This window comes from Aythya fuligula, chromosome W, assembly GCF_009819795.1.
Source record: "Aythya fuligula isolate bAytFul2 chromosome W, bAytFul2.pri, whole genome shotgun sequence".
Classification (NCBI taxonomy): domain Eukaryota; kingdom Metazoa; phylum Chordata; class Aves; order Anseriformes; family Anatidae; genus Aythya; species Aythya fuligula.
This window is the reverse complement of record NC_045594.1, coordinates 9,620,707-9,640,005: the sequence shown is the minus strand read 5'-3', so window position 1 is coordinate 9,640,005 and position 19,299 is coordinate 9,620,707. Positions and strand designations below refer to the sequence as shown.

The window sequence follows — 19,299 nt, the reverse complement described above, 5'->3', positions numbered from 1 at the left end:
TGCGTGCATAGACGTGGAGGTGGACTGATGTGTGGAGTGGGGTTTGGAGACCTATCTTACGTATCGTAGTTTTCTCATGTGACTCCAGAAAATATCTAAACAGGATTAAACCTCAGCATCTGTCTGGAAAAGGGGGATAAAAGCAGTATCCTGGTGCAGAGTGTCATGATGAGTACTTGAAGTGGATGGGAGAAGAGCCAGGTGCGAACTTCACTTGCCAGGGACGTGTGGAGCACTAGTCACCCTTCCTCTTCCCAGCTTGGCTTCTGCCAGTGGTTTCCTCTGACACCCCAGGCCCCTACACAGCTTCAGGCAGCTTCAACAGTTTTCCAGTCCCAGTGCCAGTGGGGGGTTGTTCCCTCCCCTTGTGTTGGGTGCAGAGGGACAGGCCGTGTACAGTTACAGAGTGAGTGTTTATACCATCTGGCCCATAAAACCCAGCATCGGAGCTTTACAAAATCCCATTATTTGCAAATACAATTACATTCATAAAAACATCTGTTTGGGCCCCTGAATGCTTGTGTGTACAACCAAAAATACTGAAATAGTAGTCCAGACCCAACCCACAGGGAGGTCTGTTGCCTCCCTGGGGCTTGGGTGAGAGACATTGCTAAGAAAATTGAGCGCCTGGTACGGCCCACCGACTACTACCCGCTACTGGTCTTTCAGGCTAGTAATGACGAGGTAGCAACGAGAAGTCCAAGAGTGATCAAAAGGGACTTTAGGGCTTTGGGGCGACTACTTAAAGGATCAGGGGCACAGGTTGTGTTTGCCTCTGTCCTTCCAATAGGGGGGATCGATGCTGATAAGCGGGCTCATCACATTAACACATGGCTTCGGGACTGGTGCAACCAGCAGAACTTTGGGTTTTTCGATCACAGGAAGGCCTACGTGACAGCAGGCCCGCTGGCACCAGATGGGATGCGCCTCTTTCTAAGAGGGGTAAGGATTTTTGCTCAGGAGTTGGCAGGGCTGATAGACAGGGCTTTAAACTAGAGTCGAAGGGGGAAGGGGATAAAACCAGGCATGCCGATGATGAGCTAGGGGATGGTGCCCTAGAATCAGAGGGACTGTGTGCTGGTGAGGTCCTTTAGTCTGCTCCACAAGGTGCTGCGTGTAGGGAGGCGCATTTGAAGTGCTTCTACACAAACGCACGCAGCACAAGGAATAGAATGGATGAGCTAGAAGCCTTGGCCCAGTCCCACAGCTACGACATCGTTGGCATAAGCGAAACCTGGTGGGATGAGTCCTGTGGTTGGTGTGCTGCAAGGGATGGTTACAGGCTCTTCAGGAGGGACAGACAGGGTAGGCGAGATGGCGGGGTAGCGATATATGTGAAGCATGGGCTGGACTGTGTGGAACTTCAAGTTGGCGATGGCAAAATTGAGAGCCTCTGGGTAAGGATTAAGGGATGAACAAATAAAGGGGATGTCGTTGTGGAAGTCTATTACAGACCACCAGGCCAGGATGACAACACCGATGAATTATTCTTTGTAGAACTAAGAGATACCTCAAGATCAACTCCCCTTGTACTTATGGGGGATTTTGACTTGCCAGATGTCAACTGGGATCACCACACGGCTGACACGACCAAGTCCAGGAGGTTCCTAAAGCACCTAGATGTTAACTTCTTGGTGCAGGTGCTAAGGGAGCCAACTAGGAAAGGTGTCCTCCTAGAACTGTTGCTGGAGAACAGAGAGGGTCTTGTGGGGGACGTGGCAATTGGCGGCTGTCTCGGTCATAGTGAACATGAAGTGATTGAGTTTATAATTTATGGTGACAGAAGGGAAAATGCCACCAACACTTCAGCCCTGGATATGGGGAAAGCAGACTTCAGGCTGCTCAGGGAACTAGTCAGCAAGGTCCCCTGGGAAACTGCTTTTGAAGGCATTGACGCCCATCAGTGCCGGTGAGTCTTTAAGCACTGCCTCTTAAAAGCACAGGATCAGGCAATTCCAAAACACTGGAAGTCAAGCAGGTGGGGCAGAAGGCCAGCCTGGATGACTAAGGATCTTCTACTGGAGCTAAAAGATAAGATTACCCCTCTATTTGATCAAGGGAAACCAGCTGATGTGATCTTTTTGGACTTCAGCAAAGCTTTTGACACAGTTTCCCACAGGATCCTACTGGACAAAATGTCCAGCATACAACTTAACAAAACCATCATACAATGGGTGAGCAATTGGCTGATGGGCAGGGCTCAAAGGGTTGTGGTAAATGGGGCCACATCAGGCTGGTAACCGGTCATTAGTGGGGTCCCTCAAGGCTCCATTTTAGGGCCAGTCCTCTTCACTGTTTTTATAAATGATTTGGAGGTAGGACTAGAAGGTGTTCTGAGCAAATTTGCCGACGACACCAAACTTGGAGGAGTTGTGGACTCGGATGAGGGTGGAAAGGCCTTGCAGAGAGACCTGGATAGATTGGAGAGCTAGGCAATCACCAACCGCATGAAGTTTAAAAAAAAGCAAGTGCCAGGTCCCGCACCTGGGACGGGACAACCCTGACTATACGTACAGACTGGGCGATGAGATGCTGGAGAGCAGCCCCGCAGAGCGGGATCTGGGGATTGTTGTTGATAGCAAGCTGAATATGAGCCAGCAGTGTGCCCTGGCAGCCAGGAGGATGAACCGTATCCTGGGGTGCATGAAGCACGGCATCACTAGTTGGTCAAGGGAAGTGATTGTCCTGCTCTACTCTGTGCTGGTGCAGCCTCACCTCGAGTACTGTGTGCAGTTCTGGGCACCACAGTACAAAAAAGACGTGAAACTGTCAGAGAGTGTCCAGAGACGGGCTACGAAGATGGTGAAGGGCCTAGAGGGGAAGATGTATGAGGAGCAGCTGAGGTCACTTTTCCTGTTCAGCTTGGAGAAGAGGAGGCTGAGGGGAGACTTCATCGTGGTCTACAGCTTCCTCAAGAGGGAGAGCTGATATAAATTGTCCTCTTGCTTTCTGTGCCCCCAGTTCTAACAATATCCTTCCAATGTGCCAATATGCATCCAAGGAAGCTTTCTTTAAAACGTCTTTGTTTTGGATATTACCCATTTCCTTGTTTTCCCATTCCGTTTTATTTGTTTATTTATTTATTTATTACTATTCCTTACTAGTTACTGTCCTTTGTTTCAATTTCCATGCAAACCTTTTTGCTGCAGGTTTTTACTATATTTTCCTAATCTTCTTCCCAAATGTCCCAATTCTCTGGGATTAAACACTTCTTCCCACATACAAACTTTACTATTTCAGATTATTAATGAGCCCCGTTCTAATCGTTAATCCACGGAACTTCAGGAAAACAGCTGAAGCACTCAGCCTTCCGTCTTCTAGACAAACATTACCACCTTTTCCACAAAAATTTACATTTCAACAGGACCGAATTTCAAGCCGAATGCCAATTTTTCTCATGCACTTTGTTAGTAAGCCCATATAAAACAAGGAATCACTCCTGTGTATTCGTCAATATGGGAGTTCAAAAAGGTATTCTTATAAATGAAGTCTCAACTCAATCTGAATTTTGTAATATTTATAAAACAAATATTTATTAAAGATTGTGGTGGTTTTACCATGCTGGGCAGCTAAATCCCACAACCGCTCTCTCACTCCCCCTCCTTTAGATGAGGAGGGGGAGAAGTAAAGCAAAGAACAACTCACGGGTTGAGATAAGGATACTTTAATTGAAGGGAAATAATTATAATAATTAAATAAAGACTACCATGAACTAAACAATTTAACTAAGGGGAAATAAAAAGGGAAAGGGGAAAAGGGAGGGGAAAAGGAAAAATAAAAAGAAGGGAGGAAAACAAACAAAATAAATGAAGGCTATATGGAAGTGCAGAGGAAAGAAATTACTCTCTACTTCCCACACATGAGCGATGATTGACCACGTCCTTGAAGCAAGGCCTCAACGCACGCAGCCGGTGTTCGAGAGGAGGACCGACGTTTTCCCAACGAGAGCCCACCCCTCCCCTCTTCTTCCTGTTTCCACCTTTTATTGCTGAGTGTGACATCACATGGTATGGAATATCCCTTTGATTGGTTTAGGTCAGCTGCCCTAGTGATGTTTTTCTCCTCACTTTTTGCCCACCCCCTAAGAGGGTTAGAGAAAGGCCCAATGCTGTGCCACTGCTGCTCAGCAGTAGACACAACACTGGTGTGATAACACTGCTGTTCCAGCTACAAGTACAGAGTATGGCACTGTATGGGCTGATGCCAGGAAAGTTAACATTCCAGCCAGACCCAGTACAACCTCCACCCCTTATTCCATAACATTTGTGTCACACTCAGATCCCCATATTTTAGCATACAAGCATTCTCATCATTATTCCTTGTCGTTTAACAGGACAAGGATTTAACAGGACAGGATTAATAGGCAGGTGTATCTTTTCATTCCATAGGTCTTTCTTGGAAAATGTTCATAAGAACTGTTGATGATTAGGTCTTCATCTGCCAAAGTGCCCACTCAAGGCAGGCGGAGTTGGATGTCTGGACACCAGCACCAGCTTAGTTCAAGTCCTTGTTGCACTGCCCGGCTCCTTGCAAAGTTGACCTGTCGTTATTCTACAACATCTTCCTACAACATATTACTTAGATTATAGATTAATTTTCTCTCAAGGTTAAATCTCCTTGAGGCACACACTTGATATCCCCATTCTTTTGCATGACCCACCAGGTATACCCTGGTCCTTGGGCGAAGACAATCCCACGAGTGGGTTTGCTTTTTCCCGAGGCAGGAGCAACCCACACTGCCTTCCCCATCCACCTTTCTATATGCACTACGGGAACTTTAGCTCTTTTCACAGTGTGTAGGGGTTTTGTTTCGGCAGGACCAGCACAGCTGTCAGACCCCCTATTGTTAACTAGACAAGTGGCTTCTGGTAGATTTGTGTCCCATTGTTTCCATGTCCCAACACCTAATGCTCGTAACATAGTCTTTAACAGTCCATTGTACTCTCAACCTTCCCAGAGGCTTGTGGGTGATAAGGGATGTGCCTCTTTGCCCAGGAGGTAACAAGATTGTTTCGGAAATGACTCCCATTGTCAGACTCAATTCTCTCTGGTGTACCGTGATGCCACAATACTTGTCTTTCCAGACCCAAGATAGTGTTTCAGGCGGTGGCATGGTTTACAGGGTATGTTTCCAGCCACCCAGTAGTTGCTTCTGCCATGGTGAGTATGTACCTTTTGCCTTGGCGAGTTTTTGGGAGTGGTCCGATATAGTCAATTTGCCAGGCCTCACCATATTGAAACCCTAGCCATCTCCCCCTGTTCCAGGGAGATTTTACCTTCATGGCTTTCTTGATTGCAGCACAGGTCTCACACTCATGGGTAACCTGTGTGATGGCCTCAATGGTCAAGTCCACCCCTCGATCACGAGCCCATCTGTATGTGGCATCCCTCCCCAGATGTCCTGATGTTTCATGGGCCCATCGAGCTACAAACAGCTCACCCTTATGTTCCCAGTCTAGGTCCACCTGAGCCACTTCGATTTTCGAAGCTCGATCCACTTCTTTGTTGTTCTGATGTTCTTCAGTAGTGCGACTCTTGGGCATGTGGGCATCTACATGACGTACTTTTACATCCAGGTTTTCTACCCAGGCAGCAATATCTTGCCACAGGGTAGCAGCCCAGATAGGTTTACCTCTGCGCTGCCAGTTGCTCTCTTTCCATTGCTGCAGCCACCCCCACAGAGCATTTGCCACCATCCATGAGTCAGTATAAAGATACAATACTGGCCAATTTTCTCTTTCGACGATATCTAGGGCTAGTTGTATGGCTTTTACTTCTGCATTCTGACTCGACTCACCTTCCCCTTCCATGGCTTCCACAAGTCGTCGTATGGGATTCCACACAGCAGCTTTCCATTTCCGATGGCTCCCTATCAGACGGCAGGATCCGTCAGTAAACAACGCATACTGCTTTCTGTCTTCTGGCAACTCATTGTATGGTGGTGCCTCTTCAGCACAGGTTACCTCTTCTGTTGGCACTCCGAAATCTCTGCCTTCCGGCCAGTCCATAATCTCTTCCAGGATTCCTGGGCGATTGGGTTTTCCCATTCGAGCCCGCTGTGTAATTAACGCTATCCACTTACTCCATGTAGCATCAGTTGCATGGTGTGTAGTGGGAATTTTCTCTTTGAACATCCAATGTAACACAGGTAGCCGCGGTGCCAAGAGGAGCTGTGCCTCTGTACCCACAACTTCTGAAGCAGCTCGAACACCCTCATATGCTGTGAGTATTTCCTTTTCAGTTGGGGTGTAATTGGCTTCTGATCCTCGATAGCCCCGACTCCAGAAGCCCAGAGGTCGACCTTGAGTTTCTTCTGGGGTTTTCTGCCAAAGGCTCCAGGTGAGGCCATGCTCCCCAGCTGCAGTGTACAGTATATTTTGCACAGCTGGTCCAGTATGGACAGGCCCAAGGGCTACTGCACGAGCTATTTCTTGTTTGGTTTGTTCAAATGCCTGTTGTTGCTCAGGGCCCCACTCAAAATAGTTTCTCTTTCGAGTCACTCGATATAGAGGACTCACAAGCTGACTATAGCCTGGCACATGCATTCTCCAGAATCCCACGAGGCCTAGGAAAGCTTGCGTTTCCTTTTTGCTAGTTGGCGGAGACATTGCTGTTATTTTATTGATCACATCCATTGGAATATGGCGACGTCCATCCTGCCATTTTACCCCCAAGAACTGGATTTCCTGTGTAGGCCCCTTGACCTTGCTCTTTTTAATGGCAAAACAAGCTTTCAGGAGAATTTGGATTATTTTCTTCCCTTTCTCAAAAACTTCTTCTGCTGTGTTGCCCCACACAAGGATGTCGTCAATGTACTGAAGGTGCTCAGGAGCTCCCCCTTGCTCCAGTGCACACTGGATCAGTCCATGGCAAATGGTAGGGCTGTGTTTCCACCCCTGGGGCAGCCGATTCCAGGTGTATTGGATGCCCCTCCAAGTGAAAGCAAACTGCGGTCTGCATGCTGCTGCCAAAGGGATGGAGAAAAATGCATTAGCAATATCAATTGTGGTGTACCACTTGGCTGCCTTTGACTCTAGTTCGTACTGGAGTTCTAGCATGTCCGGCACTGCAGCACTCAGTGGTGGCATGACTTCGTTCAGGCCTCGATAGTCCACTGTTAGCCTCCACTCGCCATTAGACTTTCGTACTGGCCATATAGGACTATTAAAGGGTGAGCGAGTCTTGCTGATTACTCCCTGACTCTCCAGTTGGTGAACCAACTCATGGATGGGAATCAGGGAGTCTCGGTTGGTGCGATATTGCCGTCGGTGCACCGTTGTAGTAGCAATTGGTACCTGTTGTTCTTCAACCTTCAGCAATCCTCCACCAGAAGGGTCTTCTGAAAGGCCAGGCAGGGTAGACAGCTGCCTAATCTTCTCTGTGCTCAAAGCAGCTATGCCAAAAGCCCACCGGTATCCTTTGGGATCCTTGAAGTACCCTCTCTTGAGATAGTCTATGCCAAGGATACACGGAGCCTCTGGGCCAGTCACAATGGGATGCTTTTGTCACTCATTCCCAGTTAGACTCACTTCAGCTTCCAGTACAGATAGTTTTTGGGATCCCCCTGTCACTCCAGAGATACAGGTGAGTTCTGTCCCTTGGTAGCCTGATGGCATTAAGGTACATTGTGCGCCAGTGTCCACTAAAGCTTTGTATTCTTGTGGTTCTGATGTGCCAGGCCATCGGATCCACACAGTCCAATAAATCCGGTTATCCCTCTCCTCTACCTGGCCAGAGGCAGGGCCCCTCTAGTCCTGGCTGGAGCGTCTGCCACTTAATTCTTGCAAATGAGAGGTAGAGGTCCATTCATCAGGGTCAGGAACAACATCAGCTCTTCTACTGCCTCTGGGGTACTGCCCAATAGAAACTGGAGCAGCATTTCTCTTAGGAGCCCCTCTTCTTGCTGCTGTATTTCCTTTCAGTTCACGTACCCGAGCAGCTAGGGTTGAAGTAGGTACACCATCCCATTTCCTCATATCTTCCCCATGGTCACGCAGATAAAACCACAAGGTGCCACGTGGTGTACGTCTTGGGTACTCTCTCTCTTGAGCAGGCGAATGCTGATTCTTAGTGGCTGAAGTATCACTCCATCTAAATGAGGGGGAATATACTTGTTCCACGAGCTTGTCAAGTCCTTTAGACAGTTTCTCCACAGCTGAGACACAGGACTGTAGCGGAGCAGAGAGATTGTCTTCATATTGTTGAAGCTGGCAGGACACATCATACATTGTTGGTCCCATCCCCTCCTCCCAGCGAATTGCTGCCAGGGTACTGGCATGTGCTGATGGTGCACTCCGCACAAATTTACGCCACATGGATGTTGTGCACTGGACTTCATCGGGGTCTTGAGGTGTCTGGGCATTGTCCAAATCACTATAAATCATCTCCCGCACAGCTAATTCCCGCAGATGCTGGAGACCTTTATCCACAGTGGTCCACTTGCCTATGTGATATACAATATCTTCCTTATGGGGATATCTTTCTTTGATAGCTGCCAGGAGTCGTCTCCAGAGGCTGAGGGCCTGTGCTCCTCTCCCGATTACTTTGTATATTACCCTTTCTCTAGAGAGGGATCCCAGCTGCTTGGCTTCATTGCCTTCTAATTGTAGGCTATTGGCCCCAGCATCCCAGCATCGAAGCAGCCAGGTGAGGATGTGTTCACCTGGGCGTCGACCATAATCCTTTCGTATTTCTCGCAACTCACTCAGGGATAAGGATCGAGTGATTTCTGATTCCTTTATGATTTCCGTCTCATCTTCCTGCTGTTTTTGTGATGGCTCTGCTTTAGAGGTGCCTGCCATTTCCCCTTCTCCCTCCTTCTTAGGAGAGCCTTCTTCCCTTACTAAACGAGCTGACCTCCGTTTCCATTGTTTTGACTTGACTATGGGGGCGACTGATACCATAGTTGGTTGGTCCTCTGGGTCAGCCACAGCATGTGTTACTTGGTCATCAGATTCAGAGACTTCCTCCCTCTCTTCAAGTTGCTGGATGATGTTAAACAGTGTTTGATAGGAATAAGCCAGGACCCAGCACAATGCTGCAAGCTGTTGTTCTCCGGCATTATCAGGGTCAGGACATTCAACTCTCAAACATTCTACCAAGTTTTTAGGATTTAGCACTTGCTCAGGGGTGAAGTTCAAAATTATTGGAGGAGACACTCGTGACAGGTATCTGCCAACATCATCCCACACACCTTGCCACTCACCACAAGACTGTTTCGGGACAGATTCCCAAGTAAGGTTTTTAAACAATCGACTAATCTTAGAGAGAAAATGAAACCTGTTATTCAGAACTAGAAATAGCAATACATGGGTTATAGATGGATCTTCAAAATATTCTCAAACTGTTGTAATTAGCCCACTGTGAAAGAAGGGAAAGGTACCATTCCTAATATTATTAATAAACTGGTGTCCAGATGAGAAAAGGAAGGCAGTTTAGTTCTGAATATTCCCTGAAAGACAGTTTCCATGGGACCCAAATGATAACAGCGCAGAGCCTGAATTCCAGATTAAAACCAAGGTCAGTGCTTGGCAGCACAGCGAATTAAAAAAAGTGAACACAGATTGTAGCACTTTGTCGGATCGGATATATAGGAGAAAGGAGAATATGACACGGATTGCATGATATATGAACAAAGCTATTATTATTAACAGGGCAATGGACATGGTTACTAGCAAGCAAGTGTGTTAGTTGTATGCGTTTAATCAATTCTATTGTTATCTCAACCCTTCGAGCCCCACGTTGGGAGCCAAAAAGGACTGTGGTGGTTTTACCGTGCTGGGCAGCTAAACCCCACAACCGCTCTCTCACTCCCCCTCCTTTAGATGAGGAGGGGGAGAAGTAAAGCAAAGAACAACTCACGGGTTGAGATAAGGATACTTTAATTAAAGGGAAATAATTATAATAATTAAATAAAGACTACCATGAACTAAACAATTTAACTAAGGGGAAATAAAAAGGGAAAGGGGAAAAGGGAGGGGAAAAGGAAAAATAAAAAGAAGGGAGGAAAACAAACAAACAAAATAAATGAATGCTGCTCAGCAGTAGACACAACACTGGTGTGATAACACTGCTGTTCCAGCTACAAGTACAGAGTACGGCACTGTATGGGCTGCTGCCGGGAAAGTTAACATTCCAGTCAGACCCAGTACAAAAAAAGTACATAAAAGCTATAAAAGCTATAAAAGGTATAAAAGGCAAATAAACAGCGCTGGGTGTGTGGGGAGTCTAGGCTCCATCAACATGCACACACGAACATCAAACGTTCTAAAAATATAGAACATTGTTTTTACATACTAAACCAGAGTATGCCTATACATACGTACAATTAGGAAAGGTAACAAACAATCCTTTAAGTTCCATGACTTAACAGTCTCCATTTTCCATTCCTTTTGAACAATATGTCTTGCTTTAAGTTGTCAAGCAACTCCGTCTTCAGGCCTTATGTATCCCCTTCTTCCCAGATCGAAGAAAAGCATATCCATCTCCTTTTCAAGGCCAATAGGGCCTGGGTCAAAAGGCACGTCCAGGTCAACAGGGGGTGTAACAGCAAAAGCCTTCGATGGCAGTAGCGGTGGGGGGGTCGATGGCGTAGCAGTCGGATCAGTAAAGGAGCCCGCAGCTCCCTCACTGTCTGGCAAACCACACGTTTCTGACTGTGGTCCCACACGGCTCTTTAAGGCCTCAGAGACTACTCGCCAGGTGCTGAGCAATCCCACCGCAACCTTGTCATTTTTAGTTGCAGAGTCCCACACCTTGACCTAAATTTGGTCCCATATTTCAGGCTCATAAACTGTCCGATTGTTAATAAGGAGAATAAGCTGTAAGGTTACCAGCACAGTCTTTGTTTCTAAGGACATATGATTCCCCATAATGTCCGGCTGCTTACCAGCAAGGGGCAGTTATGTGCGCGGGTCCGCTTCTCTCATCTTGAGCTTCTTCCCAGCTCTGGTGCGCCCATTTCCGGCGACTTTCTGTACAACCTTTTCTGAGCAGTTTGCTGAGTTTTGCCGAACCCATCCTCATGGGGCGATCAATGTGCCTGTTCCCGTCCTGGTCTCCGTTCTGCTAGCCTGTTCCTCTTCATTCCTTCTTTCTACTTCTTTATTGATGACGTAACTTCATCATGTTGCCTTTTTTTTATCTTGAGGCCAGGCTCCCCTCTTATACCCTTCTCTCCACAGCAGTTCTTTTCAAAACAACTTTTCATTGGTCAAACAAATTTGAATGTAACAGCAACAGCAAACACCCAGAAACATCTGGGGAGACATCGTCTCCGTCCACTCCCCTCGCGGAGAATACGGAACCGCTGATCGGAACTCTGCACTCGTTTTGCAGCGACGCTGCGTCTCACTCACACAGCACAATCATGCAATCACACAGAGAGGCCTCTAGCACATCTCATTCATACCACAAGAATATAATTTAGAATAATAACCAATCCAAATAAGTGTTGTCTGTGACTGTGTTCTTCGTGGAGTGACTTGTTCCACTTTGTTTCAAACCCTTACACTTACACAAATACTTTCAACACAAAATACCTGGACATTTAAGAATAACACATACAATTATTAACACTCCAGGTAGTATCCCTCCAGCAGCTGAAAACATACCGTTTGTCTGCAGCTTCAGGAGGTCTTTGCTCCTGCGGTGAGCAGCTGAGAGTGGAGTCCCCTCCAAGCAAAACACTCAGGGTGCACCTAGGGGCGTCCTCTCCGCAGCCGATCCCGCAGCCGAGCAGAGTGTCTCCTGCCAGGCTCACCAAAATGACTCACAGAAAGCTGACTCCACAATCAGTAAGATTGTAAAGTAGGTATGTTTACTCAGCGCTGGGTGGCACAGGGGCAATGGGGGGGTAGTCCCTAACGTGGCAACTTGCTTTGGTTATAGCCAGTAAAGAGAATCATAGAATCATAGAATCATAGAATATCCTGAGTTGGAAGGGACCCTCAAGGATTATCAAGTCCAACTCTTGACACCGCACAGGTCTACCCAAAAGTTCAGACCATGTGACTAAGTGCACAGTCCAATCTCTTCTTAAATTCAGACAGGCTTGGTGCAGTGACCACTGCAGGGAGCCTGTTCCAGTGTGCAACCACCCTCTCTGTGAAGAACCCCCTCCTGATGTCAAGCCTATATTGCCCCTGCCTCAACTTAACCTCGTTCCCGCGGGTCCTGTCACTGGTGTTAATGGAGAAAAGGTCTCCTGCCTCTCGACACCCCCTTACGAGGAAGAGTTACATATACATGAAGTTTCCCAACATTCCTATACGTATGCATAACCTGACCCTTTGTGAACAGTCCTCCTTATCTCAGACCCCTTGGTTAAAGTCCGAACCATGAGGTTATTTTGATCTGGTTCTCGGGGTCCAAGGGGCTCCTGTTATCTGGAGGTCTAAGCACACCACAGGCACAGTACATTGCAAATGTGTCCCATATTCATTCTTAATCAATTGCTCTGTAATTTCTAATTCCATGTTTCAGCTGCAGCATACTTGCTCTCTTCCAGATCCACAGGTGTTCTACTATTAACATTAATGGTCAAAGCCTGACAGACCCAGTCCTCCGTGGACCCAAATATCGGCCAAAATACTTGGGGTCTTATGGCTTCTTTTGGTCATTTTATCATATAATACTGGACCGTTTTTAATTTACTCTTTCATTTTCTGGGGCCCCTATCATTCTAATTTCTAATCATTATTCCTAATGGACTTTCTGGTAATTTGCTCCCTTTCTTCTGGTCCCTGGTCTTCGATTTTGCCTGACCCATCTAGGAATTTTACTATGGCAATTCCCACAGCCCTTGGTTACCTTAGTAAGAGTGTCTTGCAGGGGGTTTAGGACTTATCACCCACCCACAAATCCTATAGGAATCACTTCGGTCCTTCACCGGCCAAGTCCCTCGCGGGAGATTGGAACCACGGTTAGAAGACCTCCACACTCACTTCGGAACTAACTTCCATCTCAGTCACACTCTTACACACACAGGCAACCGAATCCCACCCAACTGAACGGTATACTCCTTAAACACTTACGACTCCATCATCTTTGTTCGGATCTTTGCGCACAGAATTACGGGCAAAATACAGTGCTGCAGCCGGCAAGGGAGCTCATAAAAAAATCAAAATCTTTGCTTACCTTTATTCAGGTTCAAGAAGGCATTAGTCCTGACCTGACTCGAACAGGGGCCACCAAATGGTGGGTACCCTCTCCTAGATCAAATCGGAATTCAGGAACCAAAGCCATCCCAGACAAGCCCTCAAATTGTTACAAATTGCTCAGTCCCAAAATAGGATTATAACCAAAGTTTATAATTTATTAAAAGAATAGAGGTAAGCAAACAGCGCTGGGAGCATCGGGAGTCTCTGCTCCACCTAGACACACACCAGTTACATCAAGCAGCTGATTTTTATGCTCCTAGGCTAATACATATTCATTACTACTTCTAAAAAACCACAGGGTTATTATAATTAGTTTCCGGAATACAAACCCTCCTACTGGAGCATGCATATCAGTCTCCAGTGGTCCCTCTGGGGGTCTCTCGTGCCGAAGGCTCATAGTCTTTCTCCCTCTTGTCCTTCTTTGTCCAACTTGGCTGTATGTCAGAGACTTGTGCAGCTTCCCCTGCAAGTTTTGTCTTTTAGTCGTTCTTCAGCTTTCCCTGTCTCCTTAATCTCCTGGCCATATATCAGAGACTTGCATAGTGTCCCATGCAACAGTCATAATAGTTAGCAGTTATTCTGAACCCCTCCCAGATATCAGAGACTTCAAGGAAAAAGCCTACAAGTACATTTCCCTTCAAGCTCCCTATTGACACGAATTGCTAAAACATTCCTTTGCAAGATACAAGAACTATATACATTAACCCCTCTGTTTTTCTTAGACTTGTGGTTATACAAGGGTATGTATGACAGAAGGTCACATTCATCATACCATGCGGCCCTAGCATTGTTCCATGTTGACACGAATCAGACGAACACATTTCACAGAGTGGAGGGGCAAGCACCGATCTATTCTCTTTAGTGACCAGTGATAAGATCCATGGGAATGGGGTCAATCTGCGACAGGGGAGGTTCAGGCTGGATATCAGGAAGAGGTTCTTCACTGAGAGGGTTGTCATGCACTGGAACGGGCTCCCCGGGGACGTAGTCACTGCACCAAGCGTGTTGGAGTTTAAGAAGCGTTTGGACTGTGCACTTATTCACATGGTCTGAATTTTTGGGTAGACCTGTGTGGTGCCAGGAGTTGGACTTGATGATCCCTATGGGTCCCTTCCAACTCGGGATATTCTATGATTCTATGATTCTATGTGTTATTCTCAGTTCTTGTGAGCTTGCTGGCTGTTTCTTCTGAGGGAAAGCAGGAGCTGCCATGTTCTACCAGAAACATTCTTTGTGTCTAATCAGATATATTTAACAGTTAGGAAGTGCAAATCCCTAATCAGTAATTAATATCTCCAAGCCTGTGAGGCGCTCTCCTTCAGCACTCTCCTATTAACTCTCCTACTCAAACCCAGATTCTTTTTTTCCCTTCATGCCTTTAATTTATCACATGCTTAGTAAAGCGAAGCCCCACAATTAACTTGAAAATACACCACTGAGGAGTGAGGGTTGCGACTCAGATGGGTAGAGATTCAGTAGATCCTGCATCTTCTCCAGAGCCAGCACCAAGTCAATGCTACGGGTTGCCACAATGCCACATCCTAGGAATAATGCGCTCTTCTCCACCCACAGTATAGTCTCATTCAGTGACAGTAAGGGTTCAGTTAGTTGATATTAACCTACCAAAATGTACCAGCAGAAGCACAGATCCTTTCTGCTTGGATTGCATGAGTTGCTGCTGCGGCTGGCAGGTAGTGCCCGCTGCGGCCTCCTGTGCTGGGTCTGTCTGGGATGGAGTCACCTTTCCCTGCAGCAGCCCACACAGTGCTGTGCTATGCATTCGTACCTGGAACAGGTATCACTCTAGTATTGTGTCTATTACTGCATAGCACTGGCACAACATCAGAACTCCCTCCAAGCCCCCAAGAGCCAGTAGGCTGGGGGTGGGCAAGTGATAGGGAGGGGACATCGCCAGGGCAGCTGACCTAAACCAACCAAAGGGATATTCCATAACACCTGATGTCACACTCAGCAATAAAAAGGGGGCTCTTGTAGGGGAGGGGGCTGTTCTCCCAAACAACTGTTACGCGTTTTGAGGCCCTGCTTTCCCAGGACGTGGCCAAACATCGCTCATTGATGGGAAGTAGACAATAACTTTTTTTTCCCTTTCTTTCTGTGCTTCCACACAGCCTTGTTTTTTGTTTTTTGTTTTTTGTTTTTTGTTTTGTTTTGTTTTGTTTTGTTTTGTTTTGTTTTTATTTTCCACATTCCCTTTCCCTTTAATTAAATCATTATGATCTCAAACATCGAGCTCTTTGTGTTGTATTTTATCCCCCTTCCTCTTGAGGAGGGGGGAATGAGAGAGCGGTTGTAGTGGAACTCGGCTGCCCACCTGAGTAAAACCACTGCACCTCCAAACCACCATATGGCGATCGCGGCCTGTCCAGCACAGCTGGTGTTGTGGTAGTGGTGTTGCGTACAGAATCACTGAATGGCCGAGGTTGAAAAGGACCTCTGAAGATTGTCCAGTCCAACCCCCTGCCCAGCAGGGTCACACAGAGCGCATTACACAGGATGGCATCCAGGCAGGTTTTGAATATCTCCAGAGAAGGAGACTCCACAACCTCTCTGGGCAGCCTTGTCCCACTCTACTCTGCACTGGTCTGGCCTCACCTCGAGTACTGTGTGCAGTTCTGGGCACCACAGTACAAAAAGGACATTAAACTGTTGGAGAGTGTCCAGAGGAGGGCGACAAAGATGGTGAAGGGCCTAGAGGGAAAGATGTATTAGGAGCGGCTGAGGTCACTTTTCCTGTTCAGCCTGGAGAAGAGGAGGCTGAGGGGGGACCTCATTGCAGTCTACAACTTCCTCATGAGGGGGAGTAGAGAGGCAGGTGACCTATTCTCCGTAAACTCCGGAGATAGGACCCATGGGAATGGTGTTAAGCTGAGGCAGGGGAAGTTTAGGCTGGATATCAGGAAGAGGTTCTTCACTGAGAGTTTTGTCATGCACTGGAACGGGCTTCCCGGGGATGTAGTCACTGCACCAAGCCTGTCTGAATTTAAGAAGCGATTGGACTGTGCACTTAATCACATGGTCTAAACTTTTGGGTATACCTGTGCAGTGTTCTATGTGCATATTCTATGATTCTATGATTCTATGATCTTCTGAGATCTTCCAAGGTCATTAGGTGACTTCTGGGAACTCTGTGAGGTGCTCTTTTAGATGTTATCCAGGTGCAACCAAGAAGAGCAGTGGTTGCCAGCTGCTGCAGAGGATGAAGGCACCAGTCTTCTGACCTGACCTGCTGTCCAGGGAGGTTTTCTCTTTGCCTGGAGCATGGATCAGGAACTTTGTGAAGAGATATCCAAGGCTTGTCCACCCCTTGGACTGATAATACTACTGCTCTTCCACATGGGTACCAGAAGTACTGTTGTGGAGTCTAGGAGCATGTCAGGCATGTGTAAGTGTCTCTGGGGACTGAGATCAAGACCATGGGAATGCAGGTTGTTTTCTCCTCAATCCTGCAAGTGAGATGGAAGTGCTTGAAGAAGATTGGACAAGTTCTGCATGTCAGAAACTCAATGTGTAGCTAGTGTTGGAAACGGATTTGTTTTTTCATGACCATGAGACCCTCTTCGAGGTTAGAGAACCACAACGGAGAGAAGAGGTCCGCCTGAGTAAATGGAGTAAAAACATATTTTTCAACAGCCTGGCCAAGCTGGTGCAGGGTGCTTTAAACTACAAATGTCAGGGAAAAGAAATGCTGACCCACAATCAAGTGAGGAATTGGTAGACCAAGCTGTCAAGAAGAGGTTGCAGGGTGATATAAGAAAGCAGCAGCAAGGCATGGAGCAATGCCTAAGGATGTGTGATGAACCAGTTCAGAGCTTATGGGTCTGAGCATAAGCATTCATGAGCAGACAAACGTGGGCAATGTTGCAGTGGGTGTATGCTATAGAACACCAGATCAGAAAGGAGTTAAGGCTTTTCTTAGACAGAGAGAAATCTTATGTTCACCTCAGTGTAACAGAAGGAACAAGGCAAAAGGGAGGACCACAGTCTTCTTGGAGAAATCTTATCGGATCATGGGATATGGCCCTGGAGAAAACTGAGATCCAGGAGAGCTGGTTGATTTTCAAGAATCACCTCCTCCAAACTCAAGAATGATCCACCACAATGAGCATCAAATCAAGCAAAGGTATCAGGAGACTTGCATGAATGAGCAAGGAGCTACTGACTAACGTCAGACTTGAAAAGGAAGCAAAAAAAAAAAAAAAAGAGGGGAAAACAGGGACAGGTGATCTAGAGGAATATAGAGAAAATGTCTGAGCATGAAGGGATGGGCTCATGAAAGCCAAAACCTATGTGGAGTTTAATCTAGTGAGTGCAGAAGGACAACACAAAATGTTTCTGCAGGTACATCAGCAGAAAAAAAGAAGACTAGGGAAAATGTGGGAACAGATAAATAGACATACATAATTCCACGGGACCTGACAGGATACACCCAAAGGTACTCACAGATCTGTCCAGTGTTATCATAAGGGAACTCTCAATTGTTTTTGAAAGATGGTGGTAATCAGGAGAGGATCCTGAGGACTAGAAGAAATCAAGTGTCACTCCAATAAGTACAAGAAAAAAGATACAGTGAGCTACAGGCTGGTCAGCCTCATCTTGATCCCTGGGAAGCTGATGGAACAAATAATCCTGGAAATCATTTCCAAGCATATGAAGGATATAAGATGATGCTCAGGAACGGTCAACTTAGATTTATGGAGCAGAACTCATGCCTGACCAACCTGATGTTGATCTTTCCCCAAAGAGGCTGTGGAGTCTCCATTTTTGGAGATATTCAAAATCTGACTGGACATGGTCCTGGACAAACTGCTGTAACTGAGCCTGCTTAAGAAGGGGATTGGATTAGATGATCTCCAGAGGTCCCTTCTGGCCTCAGCACTTCTCTGACTTTATGAATTGTCGTGTCATTTAATTGCCAAAATATAATGTATTTTCCCTTTGGTCCGTGTACAGGCTGAAATTTGGAAAAAGAAGTGATTTAAAGGCTCCCTTTGAAAAATGAGTCTGCCCTGAATATGTTGAAGCCCAGCACTGCAGAGACTGGGAGGTTCTCATAAGTTAGCAGAGACACAACACCAGCTCCTCATCCTACCAGACTTTTGCTCCAGTCTCATGAGAGCAGAATTACTGCTTTTTTATAAAACAGCAACTGCTAGGAGTTTTCTAAAATCAGCAAAAACTCTCACTGTAAAAAACTAAGACATTTTAGCTGACTTCCCACTTGATAAATTTATTTTATTTTTTTTCTTCTTTTTTTCATATACTTACAGATGTAAATGCGGTGTGTATACACATACACAAACTCACACAAATATTATATATAAATGGGTGGATATTGTCCTGGTTTCAGCTAGGATAGAGTTAATTTTCCTGCTAGTAGCTGGTAGGGTGCTATGTGTTGGATTAGGATGAGAAGAGTGTTGATAACATGCTGATATTTTAATTGTTGCAGAGCAGTGCTTACACCAAGCCAAGGACTTCTCAGCTTCTCACTCTGTACTGCAAGCGGGCAGGACAGGGGTGCAGCAGGAGCCGGGAGGGGACAGACCCAGGACAGCTGACCCAAACTGGCCAAAGGGGTATTCCATCCCATCTGATGTCGTGCTACACAATATATAGGGGTGGCTAGCTGGGGTGAGGGGGCTGGCTGCTCGGGGCTAGGCTGGGCATCAGTCATCGGGTGGTGAGCAATTGCATTGTGCATCACTTGTTTCGTACACATTAGTAGTAGTAGTACTATTATCATCATTATAATTATTTTCCTGTCTTAATAAACTCAACTCACAGTCTTCACTTTCCCATTTCTCTCCCCCATCCCAGAGAGGGAGGGGGGAGGGTGAGTGAACGGCTGTGTGGTGTTTAGCTGCCGGCCGGGGTAAACCGCAACAATATATATTCAGATATATTAGTCAGGAAGATATCTAATATGTAAGATTTCAAAACCAGCAGTTTAAATTTTATGCATTTACAAACAAACAAACAAAAAAATGGATTCAAATTGTAAGAGAGTTTGAGAAACATTGCTAAGGGAGGAATCTACCAGCCTTGCTTACATAGCTTTTATTTTCTTGGAACATTTGACCAGCTTGGTATATTTTTACCATTCATTTATTCCATTTTG

General features: G+C 46.3%; 1 protein-coding gene across 1 annotated transcript in view; it reads left to right on the top strand.

Annotated features, from left to right (window-relative positions):
* Positions 1-19,299, top strand: part of LOC116501397 (SET-binding protein-like) — a 237,970-nt gene that overhangs the window by 210,133 nt on the left and 8,538 nt on the right. The gene's annotated exons all lie outside the window — the stretch shown is intronic.